General features: G+C 38.0%; 1 pseudogene; it reads right to left on the bottom strand.

Moving 5' to 3' along the window:
- Window positions 1-1,255: 1,255 nt before the first annotated feature.
- LOC131817625 (small ribosomal subunit protein uS9-like) lies at window positions 1,256-24,664 on the bottom strand (annotated as a pseudogene).

Genomic DNA, 24,664 nt, shown 5'->3' with positions numbered 1-24,664 from the left:
CTATGCCCTTGTGACAAATATATTTATTGACTATATTATAGCATTAATGTGCAATTCTTTTTATCTTTACCATTACAGTATCCAATCAAGATGTTATTTTCTGAAACAACTTGGAATAAAGTTCTTTTCTTCCCCATCCCCTCTAATGTCACTCCTTCCTCACTAGTTCCCATATCCTCACTTTTTGGCACTCCTTTCCCACCTACCCCCTGTAGATTACCAATAATCACTTTGGTTTCCAGTTTATCCTCCCAATATTGATTCTACAAAAACAAGCAGATACACATGTACTGTCTCATATCTCTTTCTTTCTTACACAGAAGACCATATACTATACTCTTGTGTTTTATTTTTGTCATTTAACAGTATATTATCTCAGAAACACTCCATATTTGTTGATACAGACCATTCTCATTCTTTCTTTTTCAACACAGCCCCATTACTCTACTGAATGGATATATCACATTTTAATCACTTTTCTATGTATGGACATTTAAACAGTTTCCAATATTTCACAATTACATTGTATTACACTGCGGTAGTGAATATCTGTGTGTATGTATTTTTATATTGTTAGAGGTGTATCTAAATGGTAGAGTCCCAGAAACTGTTTTGCTGGGTCAAAAAGTAAATACACACACACACACACACACACACACATATATACACATATATGTGTGTATATATATGTATAGTATTTTTTTTTAAGATTTTATTTATTTGACACAGAGAGAGATCACAAGTAGGCAGAGAGGCAGGCAGAGAGGTAGGGGGAAGCAGGCTCCCTGCTGAGCAGAGAGCCCAATGTGAGGCTTGATCCCAGGACCCTGAGACCATGACCTGAGCTGAAGGCAGAGGCTTAACCCACTGAGCTACCCAGGTGCCCCCATATACAATATTTTTAAGTATTGCCACATTTCCCTTTGGAAGGGCTATAACAATTCACATTTTCACCAGCAATGTATGAGAGTACCATTTCTCCACAGCTTCACCAACAAAGTATATTGTCATATTTTAAAGTTTTTGCCATTTATAGGTATTATTTTAATTTGCATTTCTTTAATTATGAGTAAATTTGAACTTTTTTCCATATATTTTAGGCCATTACTATGTCTTATTTTTTTGTGAGTTATCTCTTCATATCTGATTCCCATTATATCAGACTTTTGTAATTTTGCCCTCAAATTTTTTGTTTTGAAAATCTCAAAACCACTGTTTATTATCAAGGTGAACTCTAGGCTTCATGACGGACTTATCAATAGAATTTCTGGTAGCAAGTATGAACACCAGGGCCCCCAAACTTTTTGAAGTCACTGACACAGGGATCAGCTACCTCCCAGCAGGGTTTGGTCATACTGAATGAAAATGGCTTTGAGCTCCTTCTCAGAAGTCTCATCAATGTATTTCTGATAATAAGGACCCCAGGGCTTTGGAGTTGTGCTAGCAGACTGTGCAAATCTGGGTCCCATGACCACTACCCTTCATACAGACTCAGATGCCCACCCCAAGAAATCATTCCCTGCCCAGAAGCAGAACAGATTCCAGTAGCTTGTACTGCTGTGTGCACTGCTGGATCATCTCCAGAGGCTGCCCATTCACCTGGATAAGGCTGCTGCCCCATCTGCAACCAGAGCTGTGGCCATCTGCTTGTGTCCAAGGACCTGCAGAGACTGCAGAAGGCCCTTGGACTGCACGGCTGCCAATGTAAGCAAAAACTCCTCACCACATGGTGCCACAACCAGAAAACCTTTTGTCCCTCAAATTTTAAGAGCTGTTTAAATATAAAAAATATTGTCCTTTTTATGTGGTATATATTGTGAATATTTTCTCCCAGTTTCTTCTTGACAAACTTTTATTTATAGGATTTTTTATTATCTAAGAATTTATTTTAGTGAAATTTATCAGTCTTTTGTTTTACTGCTTCTGTATTTTAAGTAACAGCAAGCCTTTTTCTACACCAAGATTATAGAGGAATTAACTCATAGTGGTGGATAAAGATAGCCATTTTTTTTAAAGATTTTGTTTTTTTTTTTTTAATATTTTATTTATTTATTTGACAGAGAGAGCTCACAAGCAGGCAGAGCAGCAGGCAGAGGCGGGGGAAGCAGGATCCCCCCTGAGCAGAGAGCCCGATGCAGGGCTCAATCCCAGGACGCTGAGATCATAACCTAAGCCAAAGGCAGAGGCTTAACCCACTGAGCCACCCAGGCACCCCAAAGATAGCCCTTTTAATAATAGTGCAATAAGGGACAAGTGGGCAGATTTGGAAAATGCTAAAAGTGGGTCACTCATTATTCCATGAAAAAGAAAGTAGATCATGTTTCAAAGAAGTTTCCAAAAACTTTCCAAAGTTTAGCAAAGTTGTAGGGTACAAAAGCAAAAATCAGTTCTGTTTTTATACACCAGTGCTGAATAACCTGAATAAAAAACTAAGAAAGCAATTCCATTTATAATAGCATCAAAATAATAAAATACTTAGGAATAAATCTAAGGAGGTAAGACATTTTATTTTTAAGATTTTATTTATTTATTTGACAGAAAGAAAGAGAATGAACACAAGCAGGGAGAGGGAGAAGCAGACTCCCCGCAGACCAGGAACCAGACACAGGGCTTGATCCCACAACCCTGGGATCATGACCTGAGATGAAGGCAGAAACAACCAACGAAGCCACCCAGGTGCCCCAGAAGGTAAGACTTTTAATGCTGAAAACCCTGTTGAAAGAAATTAAACAAGATCTAAATAAACGAAAAGACAATCATATTCACAGGCAGGAAGACTTAATATCTATAAGATGTCAATATTATCCAAAGCAATCTAAAGATTCAACACAATCCCTACCAAAAATCCAACAGCCTTTTTGGCAGAAATGAAAAAGCAGATCCTCGTTTTCATAAAAAATTGCAAGGAATCCTGAATAACCAAAATAATCTTGAAAAAGAGCAAAATTGGTGAACTCACATTTCCTAACTTTGAAACTTGCTACAAAGCCACAATAAGTAAAACAATACAATATGGGCATAAGAACAAACAAAAAGACCAATGGAACAGAAAGACCACATATGGTCAAATGATTTTCCTTTCTTTTCTTTTCTTTTTTAATATTTTTTTTTCTAAGATTTTATTTATTTATTTGACAGAGAGGAATCACAAGTAGATGGAAAGGCAGGCAGAGAGAGAGAGAGGGAAACAGGCTCCCCGCCAAGCAGAGAGCCCGATGCGGGACTCGATCCCAGGACCCCGAGATCAAGACCCCAGCCGATCAAGACCGGTTGAGCTGAAGGCAGCGGCTCAACCCACTGAGCCACCCAGGCGCCCCGTGGTCAAATGATTTTCAACAAGACCATTTAGTGGGAAAGGATGGTTTCTTCACATGGTACTGGGAAAACGTATATCTACATGCAGTATGAAGCTGGACCATAAACCACACCATATACAAAAATTAATTCAAAAATGGATCAGAGACCTAAATGTAAAAACTAAAATTACAAAAGTCTTAAAGAAAACATTGAGGAAAATGTTCATGGCATTGGGATTTGGTAACAATTTAATGAATACGACAACAAAAGTTAAAAAAAAATAAAAAACGGGTAAACTGGACTACATCTAAATCTAAAACTTCTGTGCCAAAGATTCAATCAATAGTGAAAAGGCAACCTACAGAATGGAATATTTGCAAACCACATACCTGATAAGGGGTAAATATCCAGAACATATAAAGAGCTCCTACAACTCTACAACAAAATACAAATAGCCTGATTTTTAAATGAGCAAAGGATTTACATAAATGTTTCTCCAATAAAAATATACACATGGACAAGGATTTGAAAAGATGCTCAATGTCATTAATCATTAAGGAAAGGCAAAACAAAACCACAATTATCAACTCACACCCATTAGGATAGCTACTAACCAAAGAAAATAACAAGTATCAGCAAAGATAAAGAGAAATTGGAACGCTTGAGCACAACTGTTGGGAATGGAAAATGGTGCAGGTCTCTATGGAAAACAATCATGTTAGCTTCTCAAAAAATTGAAAATAGAAATACCATATGATCCAATAATTCTACTTCTGGGAATATACGCAAAAGATCTGAAAACAGAGTCTCAAAGAGGTATTTATACACCCACATACACCCACATTCATAGCATCATTATTCATAACAGCCAAAAGGCAGAAACAATCCAAGTGTCCATCAACCAATAATGTATAAATAAAACATAATAATTGCATATAACAGAGTATTATTCAGCCTTGAAAAGAAAGGGAATTCTGACACATGCTACAACATACATGAACTGTGAAGACATGATGCTAATTAAAACAACCTGGTCACAGAAAGACAAATACTTTTACTTATGACATACCTAGAATAGTCCTATTCTTAGAGACAGAACATAGAATAGACCTTAGCAGGGGGCCAGAGTGGGGGCAGAAGGAATGGGAGTTGTTTAAGGTTATAGAGTATTCAGTTTTGGGAGATAAAAAGTTCTGGAGATTGATAGCACAAAGACGTGAAACTACTTAACACTACTGAACTACATACTTGAAAATGGTTAAGATGGCAAATTTCATATTTTTGTATGTTAACACAATTAACAATAAAAATCAAAGAAAAATTAAGTAAGTTGGATCTCATCAAAATTAAGATTTTTGTTCCTCAAAGGACACTATCAACAAAGTGAAAAGAGGGGACGCCTGGGTGGCTCAGTTTGTTAAGCAGCTGCCTTCGGCTCAGGTCATAATCCCAGGGTCCTGGGATCGAGTCCCGCTCCTTGCTTGGTGGGGAGCCTGCTTCTCCCTCTGCCTCTGCCTGCCTTTCTGTCTACCTGTGCTCGCTCACTCTCTCTCCCTTTGTCTCTGACAAATAAATAAATTTAAAAAAAAAATTTAAAAAAAAAAGTGAAAAGAGGGGCACCTGGGTGGCTCAGTGGGTTAAGCCTCGGGTCATGATCTCAGGATCCTAGAATCAAGCCCCACATTGAGCTCTCTGCACAGGAGGGAGCCTGCTTCCCCCTCTCTCTCTGCCTGCCTCTCTGCCTGCTTGTGATCCTTCTTTGTCAAATAAATAAATAAAATCTTAAAAAAAAAAAAAGTAGAAAGACAAATGGCAAAAAAATACTTGCAAATCATACTTCTGACAAAGCTTAATACAGAAAATATATAAAGAGCTTCTATAGCTTAAAAAACAACCAAAACAACACAATTAAATCCAATTTAAAATGGGCAAATGAGCTGAATAGACATTTCTCCAAAGAAGATATACAAATGGCCAATAAGCCCATGAAATGATGCTTAACACTGTTAGTCTTTAGGGAAATGCATATCAAAACCCAGTAAGGTGACACCTGGGTGGTTCAGTCAGTTAAGCGTCTGCCTTCAGCTCAGGTCATGATCCCAGGCTCCCGGGATCAAGTCCCACAACAGGCTCCTTGTTCAGTAGGGAGCCTGTTTCTCCTTCTGCCTGCCGCTCCCTCTGTTTGTGATCTCTCCCTCTCTGACAAATAAATAAAACAAAATAAAATAAATCTTTAAAAAATAAAACAACAACAAAAACCAGTAAGATTAACAGTTACACCTGCTAGGGTGGCAATATTTTTAAAAAAACAAAAAACAAACAGAAAAAGATATCAGGGGCACCTGGGTGGCTCAGTCAGTTAAACATTAGACTCAATTTCAGCTCAGGTCATACCTCAGGGTCATGAGATGGAGCCTGGAGTCAGGCTCCTCGCTGGGCATGGAACTTGCTTAAGATTTTCTCTGCCCCTCCCCCACCTCCTCCCATCTCTGCTTACACACTCTTTCTCTCTTAAAAAAAGGGAAAAAGGGTTGCCTGGGTGGCTCAGTGGGTTAAAGCCTCTGCCTTCAGCTCAGGTCATGATCCCAGGGTCCTGGGATCAAGCCCCACATCAGGCTCTCTGCTTCGCAGGGAGCCTGCTTCCTCCCCTCTCCCTCTGCCTGCCTCTCTGCCTACTTGTGATCTCTATCTGTCAAATAAATAAATAAAAGCTTTAAAAAAAAAAAAAAGAAAAAAATTGGAAAATCTAACAAATTTGGTAAGAATAAGAGAAATTAGAACCTCTGGGCCTTGCTTGTGGGAATGTAAAACAGCACAACCACTATGGAAAACAGTCTGGCATTTCCTCAAAAGGTTAAACTCAGAACTACCATATGACCCAGATATTCTACTCCTAGGTATATATCCAAAAGAACTGAAACCAGAGGTTTGAACAGATATCGCTACACCAATGTTCATTACAAGAACCCTAGCTATGGCCCATCAGCAGATGGATTAAAAAATGTGGTATATACATAAAATGGTAATTACTCAGACATAAAAAATAATGAAATTTAAATATATGCTACAATATGGGTAGACCTTGAAAACATTATAATTAATAAAATAAGCCAGACATAGAAGGACAAATATTATATGACCCCACTTTACATATGAGGTGCCTGGAATAGGTACATTTACAGAGATACGAAGGAGAGATTGCCAGGGATTGGAGGGAGGTGTGCAGGGGTGGGGCAGAGGTGTGGAGGAAGAGATTGTTTAATGGGTACAGGGTTTATGTTGGGGATGATAAAGTTTGAAGTAAAACAACAGTGATAGAAACACAGTATTGTGAATGTTTTTAATGCCACTGAATTGTACACTTACAAATGGTTAAAATGATAAATACATTATATATATTTTACCACAATAAAAAAAAGAAGTTCAACTTTACCCTAGTGGTCTGAAATACCGCCTTCGTCATATACTAACTTTTCATGTGAATTTGGGTCTAATTCTGCACTTTTTATTCTTCTCCACTGGTCTATTTGTCTCTGCCAGTCCCACAACAATGTTTTAATTACAGAGGCTCTATCATATATATATATAATTATTTTAATTAAGCAGGCTCCACAGGCCATGTGGGGCTTGAACTCACAATGCTGAAATCAAGAGTTGCATGCTCTACCAACTGAACCAGCCAGGTACCCTAAGGCTTTATATTAATTTTTATTTATTTTAATAGTACAGCTATCCAACCCTGATAGTTTCTGTTTTTCAGTATTTTCCTGGTTATTTCTAAAATCATTTTTATTGGGATGCCCAGGTGACACAGTCAGTTAAGCAATCAACTCTTGATTTTGGCTCAGGTCATAATCTCAGGGTCCTGAGATTAAGCCTCAAGTCAGGCTCTGGGCTCAGCATGGAGTGTGCTTGAGATTTTCTCTTCCTCTCCCTTTGCCCCTCCTTCTCATGCTCTTTCTCTCTAAAGTAAATAAATCTTTAAAAATAAATAAATAAAATATAATCACTTTTATTGAGATATAATTCACATCCCATACAATTTACGCATTTAAAATGTACAATTCAGTGGTTTGTTTTGTCTTTTTAAAGATTTTATTTATTTATTTGACAGACAGAGATCATAAGTAGGCAGAGAGGAAGGCAGAGAGAAGGGAAACAGGCTCCCTGCCGAGCAGAGAACCCAATGCAGGGCTCGATCCCAGGACCCTGGGATCATGACCTGAGCCGAGGCAAAGGCTTTAACCCACTGAGCCACCCAGGCGCCCACAATTCAGTGGTTTTTAGTACACTCATGTGATTGTGAATCTAATTTTTGTACATTTTTCCACCTCTAAAAGAAACTCTGTATCAATTAACGATTGTTTCCCATTCTCCCCCATCTCTTTCCCAGCCTTAAACCATTAATCTATTTACTATCCATAAATTTGCCTATGTGGACATTTTCTATAATTGGAATCATAAAAGTATATGATCTTTGTGACTGGCTTCTTGCACAAAGCACATTTTTGAGTCATTCATGTAGTAGCATAGAACAATACTTTTTACTGTCAGATATTATTCCATCATATGGATATACATTTGTTTTTCATCAGTTGATGGATATCAGGACTGTTTCTACTTTTTAGCTATTGTGAATAATGCTGCTAATAACATTCATGTATAAGTTTTTGCATCCACTTCTGTTTTCAACTCTCTTGAGTTTAAACCTAAGAGTGGAATTGTGGATCATAACTCTATATTTAATCATTTGAGGATTAAATCATTTGAGGATTGTTTTCAAAGTATCTGCACCATTTTGCATTCCTAAAAGCAGCATATGAGGGTTTCAACTTCTCTACTTCCTCATCAATACTTGTTATTTTCTCTTACTATTGCATCTTAGTGGTGTGAAGCAGTATCTTGTGATTTTGATTTGCACTTCCCTAATGACTAATAATGTTGAACATCTTTTGGTGTACTTACTGGGTCATTTGTATACCTTCTTTGGACAAATTCCTTCAAATCCTCTGCCTTTTTTTTTTTTTTAATTATTTATTTGACAGAGAGATCACAAGTAGGCAGAGAGGCAGAGAGAGGAGGAAGAAGGCTCCCGGCTGAGCAGAGAGCCCTATGTGGGGCTCGATCCCAGGACCCTGAGATCATGACCTGAGCTGAAAGCAGAGGCTTAACCCACTGAGTCACCCAGGCACCCCTCTGCCGTTTTTTAAAATTGGGTTATTTCTCTTTTTATTATTGAGGAGTAAGAGTATATTAGGAGGGTACCTGGGTGGCTCAGAGGGTTAAGCCTCTGCCTTCTGCTTAGGTCATGGTCTCAGAGTCCTGGAATCGAGCCCTGCCATTGGGTTCTCTGCTCAGCAGGGAGCTTGCTCCCCTCTCACTCTCTGCCTACTTGTGATCTCTCTCTCTCCCTCTCTGCCTACTTGTGATCTCTCTCTGAATCAAATAAATAAAATCTTAAAAGAAAAAAAAAGTATATATTAGGGATACAAGTCCCTTATCAGATATATGATTTAAAAATAGTTTTTCCCATTCTATGAGTTGTCTTGATATCATCTGCAGAAAAAAAAAAAGTTTTAAATTTTGATATAGCCCCATTTATTTACTTATTTATATCATTTGAGCTTTATATCTCATGTTTAAGAAACACTGCCTAACCCAAAGTCACTAAGATTTACTGTTAGCTTTCCTCTAGGAGTTTTATAGTTTTGTTAGCTCTTACATTTAGGTTTACAATATATTTTGATTAATTTTTTAAAGTTTTTATTTTAATTTATTTTAGAGATACAAAGTGAGAGAGAGAGTACACAGCAGAGTGAGAGGGAGAAGCAGACTCCATGTTGAGTCCAATGCAGGGCTTGATCCCACAACCCAGAGATCATGATTTGACCTAAAATCAAGAGTTGGATGCTTAACCAACTGCGCCACCCAGGCATCCCATATTTTGAATTAATTTTTATGTATGGCATGAGATAGGGTGCCAACTTCATTCTTTTGCATATCCAGCATGGTATATCAATACCATTTGTTGAAAAAACTATTCTTTCCGGGGCGCCTGGGTGGCTCAGTGGGTTAAGCCGCTGCCTTCGGCTCAGGTCATGATCCCAGAGTCCTGAGATCGAGTCCCGCATCCGGCTCTCTGCTGAGCGGAGAGCCTGCTTTCCTCTCTCTCTCTCTGCCTGCCTCTCTGCCTACTTGTGATCTCTGTCAAATAAATAAATAAAATCTTAAAAAAAAAAAAAAAACTATTCTTTCCCATTTTATTTCCTTAGACCTTTACTAAAAGTCAATTGACACATTTTGCGTGTTTATTTTTCCATATGAACCTTAAAATAAGCTTGTCTAACTCAATAAAACAACTTCTTAGGATTTTTATTAAAATTGCATTGGGGCACCTGGGTGGCTCAGTTGCTAAGCATCTGCCTTTGGCTCAGGTCATGATCCCAGGGTCCTGGGATCTAGCCCTGCATCGAGCCCCACAATGGGCTCCCTGCTCAGCCAGAAGCCTGCTTCTCCCTCTCCCACTCCCCTTGCTTGTATTCCCTCTCTCACAGTCCCTGTCTCTGTCAAAAAAATAAATAAAATCTTTAAAAAAAAATAAATTCTAAAGAATAAAATTGCATTGATTTCATAAATTAATTTGGGAGGATTAACATCTTTATGATGTTGAATCAACCTATTCAAGAACAAGGGATGTTTTACCATTTGCTTAAATCTGCTTCAGTGTCTTTTAGGGGTGTTTAAAATTTTCCTTGTATAAGTTTTAGGCCATTCTTACTAAATTTATTCCTAAAGATATAACTCTCCATGTTGTTATTGTAAATGGGCTTTTCTCTAACATTATGTTCAGTATAAGCTATTTCTATATATGAAAGCTGATTTTTTATGTTAAGTTTAAATCCTGATCCTTCACTCAATTCTTTTACTGTATTGAGGTACTTTTATTATTGATTTCCTGGAGTCCAGCGATACTATGATCTGCAAATAGATATTGTTCTACTTGTTCTTTACCACTTCTATGCTTCTTCTTGATTTCTCTTAACTAATTGTCTTGGCTACTTTACCTCTAACATAATGCAGAATAGTAGTGAATATAGTGACAATGTTTGCCTTGTTCCTGATATGAAACTGAAATGGAAATGCCTGTAGAGGTTTCCCATTTAAATAAGATACTACCTTGGGCGCCTGGGTGGCTCAGTGGTTAAGCCGCTGCCTTCGGCTCAGGTCATGATCTCAGGATCCTGGAATCGAGTCCCGCATCGGGCTCTCTGCTCAGCAGGGAGCCTGCTTCCTCCTCTCTCTCTCTCTGCCTGCCTCTCTGCCTACTTGTGATTTCTCTCTGTCAAATAAATAAAATAAAATCTTAAAAAAAAAAAAGAATTTAAAAAAATAATAATAAAATAAAATAAATAAATAAGATACTACCTTTAATGCTAAAATATATACTTCATCAAGTTAAGTAAGTACTCTTCAAATCCTATTCTCTTAAGTGTCTCTACCATGAATGGGTACTTAATTTTGCCAAAGGTTTTCTCAGAATCTGCAGAGATAATTTTATTGTTTTTTCTTTATATTTATTAACATGCTATATGATACTAATAGGTTTCCTTATATTGTATCAATCCTGCATTCCTGGAATAAATCCTGCCTTAGCACTTCTGCCTTTGTTTTTTCCTCTGCCTAGAATCTAATTTCTCTGATTTTCATATGTCTACCCCCTTCATCTATTCAGACCTTATAAAATATCTCCTCCTCAGAGATGCATTCCCTGGACCACTCAATCAAAAGTAACCTTCTAGTTAATCTATAGGACAGTACCCTATTTTAATTTCCTACCCAGAAGTTATTACTAGCTGATATTCTCCCCGTATATCCCATATGTATACTCCTATGCAAATATCTTCAACTGCTACAACAGTACTAAACCTGTCTTAGAAGTAGATTTATTGCTGTATGCCCAAGATATATAGTACCTGGCATATGTTAGGCACTCAACAGTTGTTTTCAATAAATCTACTATCATTATGGGCTCACTACTGATACAACATGTGATTTTATCATAGGAATAAAAAAGTAGTAAAAAAAACTCATCTTTGAATACACTTAGGGCATAAGTCTAGACTTCTCAACATCAAAGAGAAAGCTAGAAACTCAAACAAAATTGAAGTGGGCAATTTTTTAGATCGTCTAAATCAGCAAATCAAAAAAACCCTGCTAATTAAAAAATTATGATACTAGGGGCGCCTAGGTGGCTCAGTGGATTGAGCCGCTGCCTTCGGCTCGGGTCATGATCTCAGTGTCCTGGGATCGAGCCCCGCATCAGGCTCTCTGCTCAGCAGGGAGCCTGCTTCCCCCTCTGTCTCTGCCTGCCTCTCTGCCTACTTGTGATCTCTCTCTCTGTCAAATAAAATAAATAAAATCTTAAAAAATTATGATACTAAAATCAAGGTTTCCTTTCTTCCAATTAACATTTTCTAATTAAAATTTGTTATAAAATTTATCAGTAAAGGAGTTAACATTTAAGTTGGATGAAGAATAAATCAATGTAAATGACTTATTGTATCTAATAAAAACCAAAGGTACTGAGTATATAAGCCTGATGATTCACAAACCTGTACTCCTGGGGCAAATAATACATTATATGTTAATTAAAATAATTAATTAAAAAAGTATTCTTCAATAGATTTTAGTATTATAATTCCACCAGCCAAAAAAAATCTAACTCACAAAAATTAATTTTAACTTTATATAATGGAAACCATAAAAAACAGAAAGGTGGTAAACTCTCTCAATTACCTGTAAAAGGTGATGATTTCTCTGAGTATTTTACTTTTAGAAGTTTCCTATTAATAAATACATAACCACAGGGACAAGATTTACATGAAACAGGAACCTGGAGGGAAAAAAAAAGGGAAAAAAATATTACTGCTTTACTATTTATTAAACTTCTGAAGTACTTATTTGTCTTTTCAACTAAGCAATAACTTACTTGAAGGTAGAGATCACACTTTTATTAAAACTCCACCTCTTCATAAAAATTATTCAAGATAGGAAATCATACCCATCCCATTCCCCTAATCTTTATAGTTCCAAGCATATGGTAAATGTTTAATAACAACTAATGTGAGTGGCCACAGGAAGAATGTAAAGTAAATAAAAAACTATTTGCTGGCTGGGGTAGGAGTCAAGATGGCAGAGGAGTAGCAGACTGAGATGATATCAGGTAGCAGGAGTTCAGCTATATAGTTATCAAACCACTCCAAACACCCATAAACCCAACAGGAGATCAAAGAGAAGAGCAGCAATTCTAGAAACAGAAAATCGACCACTTTCTAAAAGGTAGGATGTGCAGAGAAGTGAATCTGAAGCAATGGAAAGACAGACCATGGGGGGAGGGTCCAGCTCCCAGCAAGTAGCAGGGCGACAAAGCAAAAAATCCAAACTTTTAGAAGTCTGCTCCACTGAAGGATATTGCTCCAGAGGTCAAGCGGGGGTGGAGCCCATGTGGGGACAGTATGGTCTCAGATCCCATGGGATCACAGAAGGATTGGGGGTGTCTGAGTGTAGCAGAGCTCGCAGGTATCAGAGCAGGGAAGCCAGCTACAGAGACAGAGCCGAGGAGTGAGCTCTCAGCTTGGGGTTACCTTAAACTGTAATCCGTGGCACAACTGGGCCACTGCTCTTCGAGCAGGGACCCCACAAGTGGCAGATCTGGGGAGACCCGCTTTCCTTCTCTGAAGGCAGGAATTTGCAGAGTTTGGAGACTCCAAATGGACCTGTGTGCCAGAGACGGAGGTGCTTGATCGCAGGTGGGTGAGCTCAGAGTCAGCCGAAGACTAGGGAGATGGAAGTGACTGAACGCTTTTCTCCAAGGGCACACTGAGGAGTAGGGCCCTGAGCTCTCAGCTCCTCCAGGCCAGAGACTAGAAGGCCACTATTTTCACTCCTGTGCTCCAGAGGTCTAGAGAAAGCATTCAGGGAACAAAAGCTCCCCAGAGCAAACAGGACAGATTACTGTAAGGGCAGCACAATTCCACCTCAGGCAAAGAGACATTTAGGAATCACTACAAAAGGCCCCGCCCAGTAGATCAGCAAGAACATCCAGCTAAGACCAAGCTCACTGATCAAAGAGAAGAGCGGAATTTCAGAGGAGGGGGAAGCAAAGGATGGAATTCGTAACTTTGTACCCATAATTCTTTAGTCTTGCAAAGTTAAATTTTTTTAATTTTATTTTTTTCTTATTCTAATTTTTTAACTTTTCCTCTTTAAAAGTTTTTTTTTAACTAGTTTATTATAACAATACCTTTCTTTAAAAAAAAAAAAAAACCTTTTTAAACCTTCACTATGATACTCATTTTATCCTTCATTGTATCTAACTTAATTTTTTGTATACTTATAAGGATTTTTCTTCTACAAAATTTTTGGGATACAAACTCTTCTAATAGATCAAAATATACCCTAAATCTAGCACAGGACTTTGTTCTCATCTCCAGGCTGAGCAAATTCTCTCCACTTTCTTTTTCTTTCTTTTTCTAACCAACTTATCAATACGCTTATTAGAATTTTTTTAAATTTTCATCTTTACAGTCATATTCCATCCCTTCATCATGTTTATCCTTATTTTTGTATATGATAAGTTTTTCTTTCTTTAAAATTTTAGGAGGTAGTTTCTTCTAAGAGACCAAAATACACCCAACATCAAGTGGGTGGCTCTGTTCTATTTACCAGTCTAATATATTTTTTTTAATTTTTCTTAAACTTCTTTTTACCCCCTTTTTTCTCCCCAATTGGGGTCTCTTCTGATTTGGATAGCATACATTTTTTCTGGGGTCTTTGCAACCCTTTTAGTATTTTATTCTCTTGTTCATATATTCTTATCTGCATAAAATGACAAGGCAGAAAAACTCACCAAAAAAAAAAAAAAAAAAAGAAAAAAAAGAAGAGACAGTACCAAAGGCTAAGGACCTAATCAATACAGACATTGGTAATATGTCAGATCTAGAGTTCAGAGTGACAATTCTCAAGGTGCTAGCTGGGCTCGAAAAAGGCATGGAAGATACTAGAGAAACCTTGTCTGGAGAAATAAAAGCCCTTTCTGGAGAAATAAAAGAACTAAAATCTAACCAAGCTGAAATCAAAAAAGCTATTAATGAGGTATAATAAAAAATGCAGACTCTTGGGTGCCTGCGTGGCTCAGTGGGTTAAGCCCCTGCCTTCGGCTCAGGTCATGATCTCAGGGTCCTGAGATTGGGTCCTGCATCAGGCTATGCTCAGCAGAGAGCCTGCTTTCCCCCTCTCTCTGCCTGCCTCTCTGCCTACTTGTGATCTCTGTGTGTCAAATAAATAAATATAATCTTTTAAAAAAAAATGGAGGCTCTTACCACTTGGATAAATGAGGCAGAAGAGAGAATTAGTGGTATAGAAGACCAAATGAAGGAGAATAAAGAAGCTGAGCAAAAGAGAGACTAACAACTACTGGAACATGGGGGGAGAATTCAGAAGATAAGTGAACCATAAGATGAAACAATATTAGAATAATTGGGATTCCAGAAGAAGAGAGAGACAGGGGGGCAAAAGATATATTGGAGATAATTATTCTGGAGAGTTTCCCTAATATGGCAAAGGAAACAAGCATCAAAATCCAGGAGGCACAAAGATCCCCCATCAAAATCTATAATAGGTCCACATCCCATTATCTAATAGTAAAACTTACAAGTCTTAGTGACAAAGAAAATCCTTAAAGAAGCCAGGATAAGAAGTCTGTAACATACAATGGTAACAATATTAGATTGGCAGCAGACTTATCCACAGAGACCTGGCAGGACAGAAAGAATTGGCATGATATATTCAGAGCACTAAACAAGAAAAACATGCAGCCAAGAATAGTATATCCAGATAGACTATCATTGAAAATAGGAGAAATAAAAAGCTTTCAGGACAAAAAAAAACCTAAAAGAATTTGTAAACACCAAACCAGCCCTATAGGAAATATTGAAAGGGGTCCTCTAAGGAAAGATAGTCTAAAAGTAGTAGGCCAGAAAGGAACAGAGACAATATACAGTAACAGTCACCTTACAGGAAATACAATGGCACTAAATTCATATATTTCAATAGTTACCCTGAATATAAATGGGCTAAAAACCCCAATCAAAAGACACAGGGCACCAGAATGGATAAAAAACCAAAACCCATCAATATGCTCTCTACAAGAAACTCATTTTAGACCCAAAGATACCTCCAGATTTAAAGTGAGGGGGTGGAAAACAATTTACCATGCTAATGGACATCAAAAGAAAGCTGGGTTGGCAATTCAGACATTTAGATTTTAAGCCAAAGACTATAATAAGAGATGAGGAAGAACACTATATCATACTTAAAGGGTCTATCCAACAAGAAGATCTAACAATTTTAAATATCTGTGCCCCTAACATGGGAGCAGCCAACTATATAAACCAATTAATAACAAAATTAAAAAAACACATGAACAATAATACAATAATAGTAGGGGACTTTAACAGCCTCCTCACTGAAATGGACAGATCATCCAAGCAAAAGATCAATAAGGAAATAAAGGCTTTAAATGACACTCTGGATCAGATGGACATCACAGATATACTTAGCACATTCCATCCCAAAACAACAGAATACACATTCCTCTCTAGTGCACATGGAATATTCTCCAGAATAGATCACATCCAGAATATTCTCCAGAATAGGTCTCAACCAGTACCAAAAGATTGGGATCATTCTCTGCATATTTTCAGACCACAGTGCTCTGAAGCTGGAACTCAATCACAAGAAGAAAGCTGGAAAGAACCCAGATACAAGGAGGCTAAAGAGCATCTTACTAAAAACCAAATGGGTCAACCAGGAAATTAAAGAAGAATTGGAAAAATTCATGGAAACAAATGATAATGGATACACAACTGTTCAAAATCTGTGGGACACAGCAAAAGCAGTCCTGAGAGGAAAATATATAGCGATACAAGCCTTTCTCAAGAAACAAGAAGGGTCTCGGGGCGCCTGAGTGGCTCAGTGGGTTAAAGCCTCTGCCTTCGGCTCAGGTCATGATCCCAGGGTCCTGGAATCAAGCCCTGCATTGGGCTCTCTGCTCGGCGGGCAGCCTGCTTCCTTTCCTCTCTCTCTCTCTGCCTGTCTTTCTGCCTACTTGTGATCTCGGTCTATCAAATAAATAAATAAAATATTAAAAAAAAGAAAAGAAAAGAAGCAAGAAGGGTCTCCAATATACAACCTACCCCTACACCTAAAGGAGCTGGAGAAAGAACAGCAAAGAAAGCCTAAACCCAACAGGAGAAGAGAAATAATAAAGATCAGAGCAGAAATCAATGAAATAGAAACCAAAAAAACAGTTGAACATACCAAGAAACTAGGAGCTGGTTCTTTGAAAGAATTAATAAGATTGATAAACACCTGGCCAGACTTATCAAAAAGAAAAAAGACCCAAATAAATAAAATCATGAATGAAAGAGGAGAGATCACAACCAACACCAAAGAAATACAAACAATTTTAAAGAACATATTATGAGCAACTATACACCAGCAAATTTGAAAATCTGGAAGAAATGCATGCATTCTTAGAGACATATAAACTACCACAACTGAATCAGGAAGAAATAGAAAACCTGAACAAAACCATAACCAGTAAGGAGATGGAAGCAGTCATCAAAAATCTCCCCAAAAGCAAAAGCCCAGGGCCAGATGGCTTCCCAGGGGAAATATACCAAACATTTAAAGAAAAATTAATTCCTATTATCCTGAAACTGTTCCAAAAAATAGAAATGGAAGGAAAACTTCCAAACTCATTTTATGAGGCCAGCATTACCTTGATCCCAAAACCAGACAGACCCCATCAAAAAAAATAAAATTACAAACCAATATCCTTGATGAACACAGATATAAAAAATTCTCACCAAAATACTAGCCAATAGGATCCAACAGTTCATAAAAGGATTATTCACCACAACCAACTGGGATTTATTCCAGGGCTGCAAGGTTGGTTCAACATCTGCAAATCAATCAATGTGATACAATACATTAACAAAAGAAAGAACAAGAACCATATAATACTCTCAATAGATGCTGAAAAAGCATTTGACAAAGTACAGCATCCTTTCTTGATCAAAACTCTTCAAAGTGTAGGGATAGAGGATACATACCTCAATATCATCAAAGCCATCTATGAAAAACCCACCGTGAATATTATTCTCAATGGAGAAGAACTGAGAGCTTTTCTGCTAAGATCAGGAACTCGGCAGGGATGTCCATTATCACCACTGCTATTCAACATAGTACTAGAAGTCCTAGCCTCAGCAATCAGACAACAAAAAGAAACTAAAGGTATCCAGATCAGCAAAGAAAAAGTAAAACTATCACTCTTTGCAGATGACATGATACTTTATGTGGAAAACCCAAAAGACTCCACTCCAAAACTGCTAGAACTTGTACAGGAATTCAGTAAAGTGTCAGGATATAAAATCAATGCACAGATATCAGTTGCATTTCAGTGCACAACAAGACAGAAGTAAGAGAAATGAAGGAGTCAATCCCATTTACAACTGTATCCAAAACCATAAGATACCTAGGAATAAACCTAACCAAAGAGGCAAAGAATCTGTACTCAGAAAACTATAAAGTGCTCATGAAAGAAATTGAGGAAGACACAAAGAAATGGAAAAATGTTCCATGCTCATGGATTGGAAGAACAAATATTGTGAAAATGTCTATGCTACCTCAAGCAATCTACACATTTAATGCAATCCCTATCAAAATCCCATCCATTTTTTTCAAAGAAATGGAACAAATAATCCTAAAATTTATATGGAACCAGAAAAGACCTTGAATAGCCAGAGGAATGCTGAAAAAGAAAGCCAAAGTTGGTGGCATCACAATTCAAGACTTCAAGCTCTATTACAAAGCTGTCATCATCAAGATAGTACGGTACTGGCGCAAAAACAGATACATAGATCAGTGGAACAGAATAGAGAGCCCAGAAATAGACCCTCAACTCTATGGTCAACTAATCTTTGACAAAGCAAGAAAGAATGTACAATGGAAAAAAACAGTCTCTTCAACAAATGGTGTTGGGAAAATTGGACAGCCATGTGCAGAAAAATGAAACTGGACCATTTCCTTACACCACACACAAAAATGGACTCCAAATGGATGAAAGACCTCAATGTGAGAAAGGAATACATCAAAATCCTTGCAGAGAACACAAGCAGCAGCCTCTTCGACCTCAGCCTCAGCAACTTCTTCCTAGAAACGTTGCCAAAGGCAAGGGAAGTAAGGGCAAAAATGAACTATTGGGACTTCATCAAGATCAAAAACTTTTGCACAGCAAAGGAGACAGTCAGCAAAACCAAAAGACAACTGACAGAATGGAAGAAGACATTTACAAACGACCTATCAGATAAAGGGCTAGTATCCAAAATCTATAAAGTACTTATCAAACTCAAAACCCAAAGAACAAATAATCCAATCAAGAAATGGGCAGAGGACACGAACAGACATTTCTGCAAAGAAGACATCCAGATGGCCCACAGACACATGAAAAAGTGCTCCACATCAATGGACATCAGGGAAATACAAGTCAAAACCACAATGAGATACCATCTCACACCAGTCAGAATGGCTAAAATTAACAAGTCAGGAAATGACAAATGCTGGTGAGGATGCGGAGAAAGGGGAACCCTCCTGCACTGTTGGTGGGAATGCAAGCTGGTACGGCCACTCTGGAAAACAGCATGGAGGTGTCTCAAAAAGTTGAAAATAGAGCTACCCTATGACCTAGCAATCATGCTACTGGGTATTTACCCTAAAGATACAAATGGAGTGATCCAAAGGGGCACATGCACCCAAATGTTTATAGCAGCAGTGTCCACAATAGCCAAACTATGGAAAGAACCTAGATGTCCATCAACAGATGAATGGATAAAGAAGAGGTGCTATATATATCCAATGGAATACTATGCAGCTATCAAAAAATGCAATCTTGCCATTTGTGACAATGTGGATGGAACTAGAGGGTATTATGCTGAGTGAAATAAGTCAATCAGAGAAAGACAATTATATGATATGAGGATTTTGAGAGGCAAAGTGGGAGGCTTGGGGGGTAGCAAAGAGTAAATGAAACAAGATGGGATCAGGAGGGAGACAAACTATAAGAGACTCTTAATCTCACAAAACAAACTCAGGGTTGCCTGGGGCAAGGGAGAGAAGAAGGTGGTTGGGTTATGGACACTGGGGACAGTATGTGCTATGGTGAATGCTGGGAAGTGTGTAAGCCTGATGATTCACACAGCTGTACCCCTGGGGCTAATAATACATTGTATGTTAATTTTTTTAAAGGTAATTTTAAAAAAACCTATTTGCTAAAATGTCAGTCTCAGAATAGTTACAACATGGATTAGGGTAGGAAAAAGTGACTAGGAAATTATTACATTAATCCTAGGATGAGAGGCTGTTGGCCTGTTCTGCAATGCTGGCAGGGGAATGTATTTCCAAAAAAAAAAAAAAAACCAAAAACCACATAGAGTATATTTGACAGACATTTTTTTTTTTTTAAGATTTTATTTATTTATTTGAGAGAGAGAGACAGTGAGAGAGAGCATGAGCGAGGAGAAGGTCAGAGGGAGAAGCAGACTCCCCATGCAGCTGGGAGCCTGATGTGGGACTCGGTCCCGGGACCCCGGGATCATGACCTGAGCTGAAGGCAGTCGTCCAACCAACTGAGCCACCCAGGCGTCCCTTGACAGACATTTTAAAGGGAGGAAGAAACAAGAAGTAGACACAAATTGATTACTAATGATAAAATAGAATTGAAAACTTGTGATTTCTTTTCTCATCTACCAGTTTTTGAGTATGTTGTTTAATTTCTACAAATTCTTTAAATTTTCTAGTTTTCCTTTGTTGTTGATTTCTAACTTTATTCTGCTGTGGTTGTAGAAGATACTTTAAATGGTATCAGTCTTAAAAAAAAAAAATGGTATCAGTCTTAAAAAATTAACTGTGGGGGCACCTGAGTGGCTCAGTCATTGGGCGTCAGCTCAAGTCGTGATCCCAGCGTCCTGGGAGCAAGCCCTGCATCAGGCTCCCTGTTAGGTGGGAAGCCTGCTTCTCCCTCTCCCACTCCCTCTGTGTTCCCTCTCTCACTGTGTGTGTCTCTCTCTCAAATAAATAAATAAATAAATAAATAAATTAACTTTGATTCTCACCTTATGCCACATACAAATATGGACTACAGACCTACATGAAATATTTTAAACTATTAAACTTCTAGAAAATTAAAAAAAAAAAACTGCTTTCAATAGTTTGAACACGAGAGAAGAAGAGGGCCAGTACTAATTCCTGGCAAGGAATCATTTACAATAGCCAGTTTGAGGGAAAGGAACATGGAAAACTATAAAATAGGTGCCAGACATAGGTTCTCCTAGTCCCCGGCAGAGGAAAGACCCTGAACAAATCTCATAAGCCCTGCAGTTTTCTGTTTTCTTTTCTAAGGTCTTTACTGAGTAGTCTGTGATCTTCACATAGTTTTAAGTGAAAAAATGATTATCATTTGACAGCTTTATTGTTATAATAAACATATAATAAACTATACATATTTAAAACGTACAATTTGACATGTTTTGACAATTGTATATGCCCATGAAACCATCACCATCAAGATAGTCAATATATCCATCATCCCTAGGTTTCTTCATATGCCTTTGTAATCTACCTCTCCTTAGCATCCCCCTCAATATCCCCAAGCAACTACTGATCAGCCGGCACTATAGATCAGTTTGAATTTTCTAGAGTTTTATGTAAATGGAATCTTAAGTACATGCTCTTTCTTTGTTTAGCTTCACTTAGCATAATTATTTTGAGATTTGTCCATGTTTTTGCATATAACAAGTTCTTTCCTTTTATTGCTGATTACTATTCCATATGAAGATATACCACAGTTTATCTGTACATGTTGACTGTTTTCAGTTTTTAGCTATTACAAATAAAGCTACTATGAACTTCCATGCAAAAGTCTTTGTGTATATGTATATATATTACACACACATGTGTACACACACACACATTCTTTTCTCTTGAATAAATAGTTAAAAGTGGAAATGGTTGGATCAGTAGACAGGTATAACTTTTTAAGAAAACTGCCAAACTGGGGTGCCTGGGTGGCTCAGTGGTTAAACGTCTGCCTCCAGCTCTGGTCATGATCCCAGGATTCTGGTCATGATCCCAGGATTCTGGGATCAAGCCTCACATGATGGGGTTCTCTGCTCAGCAGGGAGCCTGCTTCTCCTCTCCCTCTGCTTGTGTTCTCTGCCAAATAAGTAAAATTTCTAAAAAAGAAAGAAAGAAAACTGATCAACTATTTCCCAAAGAGGCTGTACCATTTTATATTCTCACCAGCAGTGTGTGAGATGTCCAGTTCCTCCACATCCTCATCAATATTTGGCATGTTCTTTTTTAGTTATTCCAGTAGGGTCTCACTATGGTAATACACATATCCCTAATGACTAATGATGTTGAACATTTTTCTATAAGCTTATATGCTGTCTATAAGTCTACTCTGGTGAAGTATCTATTCAAATTTATGTCTTTTTTTTTTAATTTTTTCAATTTATTTTCAGAAAAACAGTATTCATTATTTTTTCACCACACCCAGTGCTCCATGCAGTACATGCCCTCTATAATACCCACCACCTGGTACCCCAACCTCCCACCCCCCAGCCACTTCAAACCCCTCAGATTGTTTTTCAGAGTCCATAGTCTCTCGTGATTCACTTCCCCTTCCAATTTACCCCAACTCCCTTCTCCTTTCTAACACCCCTTGTCCTCCATGATATTTGTTATGCTCCACAAATAAGTGAAACCATATGATAATTGACTCTCTCTGCTTAACTTATTTCACTCAGCATAATCTCTTCCAGTCCCGTCCATGTTGCTACAAAAGTTGGGTATTCATCCTTTCTGATGGAGGCATAATACTCCATAGTGTATATGGACCACATCTTCCTTATCCATTCGTCCATTGAAGGGCATCTTGGTTCTTTCCATAGTTTGGCAACCGTGGCCATTGCTGCTATAAACATTGGGGTACAGATGGCCCTTCTTTTCACGACATCTGTATCCTTGGGGTAAATACCCAGGAGTGCAATTTCAGGGTCATAGGGAAGCTCTATTTTTAATTTCTTGAGGAATCTCCACACTGTTCTCCAAAGAGGCTGCACCAACTTGCATTCCCACCAACAGTGTAAGAGGGTTCCCCTTTCTCCACAACCTCTCCAACACATGTTGTTTCCTGTTTTGTTAATTTTGGCCATTCTAACTGGTATAAGGTGATATCTCAATGTGGTTTTAATTTGAATCTCCCTGAGGGCTAATGATGACGAACATTTTTTCATGTGTCTGATAGCCATTTGTATGTCTTGATTGGAGAAGTGTCTGTTCATATCTTTTTTAATAGGGTTGTTTGTTTTCTTTCTTTGAAAGCCCTTTATGTATTCTGGATACAAGTTCTCTAGGACATATATATGCTTTGCAAAGGTTCTTATTTGTTCGTATCTTCTTTTCTTTTTCTAAACAGTGATTTTCTTTCTTTTTTTTTTTAAGATTTTATTTATTTATTTGAGAGAGAGACAGTGAGAGAGAGCATGAGCAAGGAGAAGGTCAGAAAGCGAAGCAGACTCCCCATGGAGCTGGGAGCCCGATGTGGGACTCAATCCCGGGACTCCGTCCTGGAATCATGACCTGAGCCGAAGGCAGTCGTCCAACCAACTGAGCCACCCAGGCGTCCCTAAACAGTGATTTTCAAAGCAGAGTTTTCATTTTGATTAAGTCCAATTTACCATTTTTTTTCTATTATAGGTCATGCTTTTGGTGTTTTAACACCAAACAATTGCCTAACTTAAGTTCACAAAGATTTTTTTAGTATTTTCTGGAAGTTTCATAGTTTAAAATTTTTCATGTAGGTCTACAAATCCATCTTGAAATATCATTTGTATATGGCACGCGTAAGAATTAAAGTTCTTTTTTTTTTTTTTTAAGAATTATTTACTTGGAGAGAGAGAGAATGGGGGAAAGGGCAGAGGAAGAGGGAGAAGGAGAGAGAAACCTAAGCAGACTCTTCACTGAGCACAGAGCCTGACACTGAGTGCAGAGCCTGACATGGGGCTCAATCTCACCTGAGCCATTACCACTGAGATCACAACCTGAGCCAAAACCAAGAGTTGGATGCTTAACTGACTATGCCACCCACGTGCCCCAAGTTCATTTTTTTAGATAGATGTCAAAGTAACTTCTCCAAACACAACATGACAAAGTTAGACACAGAAAGGAAAACTAGAAAATTCAAAAAATTTTAGAAATTAAGCAACATACTCTGAAATAACCAATGGGTTAAAAAAACAAATCATAAGGAAAAATAGAAAATACATAGAGATGACTGAAAACAAAAATATAACCTACCAAAACTCAGAGGACACAGTGAAAGCAATGTTAAGCAGGAAAATTATAGAGCTGTAAAAGCTTATATTAAGAAAGATCGCGGGGTTCCTGGGTGTCTCAGTGAGTCTCAGTGAGTTAAAGCCTCTACCTTCGGCCCAGGTCATGATCCCAGGGTCCTGGGATTGAGCCCCGCATCAAGCCCCACATCCGGCTCTCTGCTCAGTGGGGAGCCTGCCTCCCTTTCTCTCTCTGCCTGTCTCTCTGCCTACTTGTGATCTCTGTCAAATAAATAAATAAAATCTTAAAAAAAATAAAAAATAAAGATAATCTCAAATCAACAATCTAACTTTACAACTTAAAGAACCAGAGGGGCGCCTGGGTGGCTCGGTGGGTTAAAGCCTCTGCCTTCGGCTCAGGTCATGATCCTAGGGTCCTGGGATCGAGCCCTGCATCGGGCTCTCTGCTCAGTGGGGAGCCTGCTTCCCCGTCTCTCTCTGCCTGCCTCTCTGCCTACTTGTGATCTCTCTGTTTCTGTCAAATAAACAAAAATCTTAAAAAAAAAAAAAAGAACTAGAAAAAGAAGAGCAAACTAAACCCAAGCCAACATAAAGAGGGAAATATTAATATGAGAGATAAGCAAAATAGAGAATAGAGAAATAATAAAGAAAATCAATAAAACAAAAGTTGGTTTCTTTGAAAAGATGAACAAAATTGACAAGCCTTTTGCTAGAGACAAAAAAAGAGGGAAGACTTTATTACAGATATACCTTATTTTTTTGCACTTTGCTTCATTGTGCTTCACAGATACTCTGGGTTTTACATATTGAAGATTTATGGCAACATTTCGTAGAGGAAGTCTATCACCACTATTTTTCCACCACATCTGCTCACTTTGTATCTTTGTCAT

The sequence above is a fragment of the Mustela lutreola genome, chromosome 16 (genome assembly GCF_030435805.1).
Source record: "Mustela lutreola isolate mMusLut2 chromosome 16, mMusLut2.pri, whole genome shotgun sequence".
In the NCBI taxonomy this organism is placed as follows: Eukaryota; Metazoa; Chordata; class Mammalia; order Carnivora; family Mustelidae; genus Mustela; species Mustela lutreola.
Note: the sequence above shows the minus strand (reverse complement) of the source record. Positions and strands in the feature narration are given on the sequence as shown.